This window comes from Hylobates moloch, unplaced genomic scaffold, assembly GCF_009828535.3.
Source record: "Hylobates moloch isolate HMO894 unplaced genomic scaffold, HMol_V3 SCAFFOLD_7553, whole genome shotgun sequence".
NCBI classification, from domain to species: Eukaryota; Metazoa; Chordata; class Mammalia; order Primates; family Hylobatidae; genus Hylobates; species Hylobates moloch.
This window is the reverse complement of record NW_026659828.1, coordinates 1,437-3,351: the sequence shown is the minus strand read 5'-3', so window position 1 is coordinate 3,351 and position 1,915 is coordinate 1,437. Positions and strand designations below refer to the sequence as shown.

General features: G+C 68.4%; 1 non-coding gene across 1 annotated transcript; it reads left to right on the top strand.

The window, feature by feature from the left end:
- The first annotated feature begins 541 nt into the window (after positions 1-541).
- On the top strand, positions 542-660 carry LOC116465642 (5S ribosomal RNA). The gene has a single exon (XR_004247239.1). It is a non-coding gene; the product is annotated as a 5S ribosomal RNA (ribosomal RNA).
- The last annotated feature ends 1,255 nt before the right edge of the window (positions 661-1,915 follow it).

Genomic DNA, 1,915 nt, shown 5'->3' with positions numbered 1-1,915 from the left:
TGGTGGGGTGTGTCTGGGTTTCTCTCAGCCCCTCTCACCCAGGATCAGGCCGCCGCCTCTAGTGCCGGCCCGGGGCAAAGCTGGGCAACCCCACCGACCCGCTACGCCCCACGCCCTCTTGTCCACCGGCCGGGTCTTGGTCGGGACAAGCGACCGCGGTGGGGGCGTTGTGAGAGAAAGGCCCCGCGCGGCTGGGCCGGCTGTCCGCCCTTGGCCAGCCCTGACGGCTCAGGGTGGGTGGGGCAAGAGGGGACCTCGCAGGAGCCCCTGGGCGGCGAAGGATCCAAAACGCTACCTCCGCGACAGGGCGGAGGACCGGAGCGTGTCGCAGGATCGTGGGCCCTGGGCCCTGACGCCTCGGAGCACTCCCTGTTCGGAGCGGGCCCGATGCGGTGGAAGCTCGGGAGCCGGGGGTAGGCCGCGAGCGAGCGGCGCGGGGGTCCCCGATCCTAGCCCCGCGGCCCCGGCCTGGCGGTGACGGCTGGAATCCCGTGGGCGTGGCTGGGCCGGGCTCTTGGGGCAGCCGGGCGCCTCTCTCGGCGTCTACGGCCATACCACCCTGAACGCGCCCGATCTCGTCTGATCTCGGAAGCTAAGCAGGGTCGGGCCTGGTTAGTACTTGGATGGGAGACCGCCTGGGAATACCGGGTGCTGTAGGCTTTTTCTTTGGCTTTTTGCTTTTTCTTTCCTTTTCTTCCAGACGGGGAGTCTCGCTCTGTCGCCCAGGCTGGAGTGCAGTGGCGCCATCTCGGCTCACTGCAAGCTCCGCCTCCCGGGTTCACGCCATTCTCCTGCCTCAGCCTCCCGAGTAGCTGGGACTGCAGGCGCCCGCCACCACGCCCGGCTCATTTTTGGTAGTTGTCGTAGAGACGGGGTTTCACCCTGTTAGCCGGGATGGCCTCCATCTCCTGACCTCGTGATCCACCCGCCTCGGCCTCCCAGAGTGCTGGGATGACTGGCGGGAGCCACCGTGCCCGCCCGGCCTGCTGTGGGCTTCTTTGGCTTCCCCGTGGCCTCCCTTCCCAGTACGGTCGCCATGCTTCCCAACCTCCCCTGACTCTGCTCAACCTTCATCGCCCTCCTACACCCCCGCCGCAGCCGGGGACCTCCTCCTGGGGGTCCGCCCCTACTGCACGCCGGGCAGCAGCATCCCACCGCTTGCGCCTCGCCGCCGCCCCGCCAGGAGCCCGGCTCCAGCCTGGGAGGGCAGGGGGCCGGACCCCAAAGGCGCAGGCGCGGGTTCCCTGCCGTTCGCGGTGCCTTCCCGCTCCCGGAACGCGCAGGCGATTCAATTCACTCATCGAGCGCCAGCGCCGTCTTCGCAACCTTCCAAACCGGGGGAAGGGGCGGCCAGGGGCAGCGGGTGCCACAGACGCCAGCCGAGACCTCGGCTCCAGAACGCATGGGCTGCTTTCTCCGAGGGAAGGACATTGCTTGGCCAGCCACCAGGAAAACCGTCCCTGTGCACCCGGATTCCCAATGCCCCCCACGTCGTGTCAACTCCAGTCCCGAGGACACGCCAGAGCCCCAGGCCTCCGGCGCCGCGCCCGGTGCCAGGGCTCCCGCCAAACGGGCGGGCGCACTCTGCAAATCTCGGGGCCCCCCGCAAGGCAGCCAGAGCACAGGGAGGTGCCCAGAAAGGAAGGAGCCTACGAAACCCACCTGCAAAGCAAGCAATTCATCCAGGAAAAAGCCCGTCTCAGCGCTCCGTTGGTCCTCTCGCATGGACCTCCTGGCCCCCGTGTTCTGGCGCAGCCCAAGCCCCCTCCACCCTATCCCGGCCTGCTCAAAAGGGCGCCGCCTACGGGAGCCCGGCGCCCCCTCTCTAAGGCTCTATCGCGCTCGCTCGCTCTCTAGCTCCCTCCGCCTCTATCTTCTAGGTTTCCACCCCCCCGGGACCTCGCGCTACTTCTGT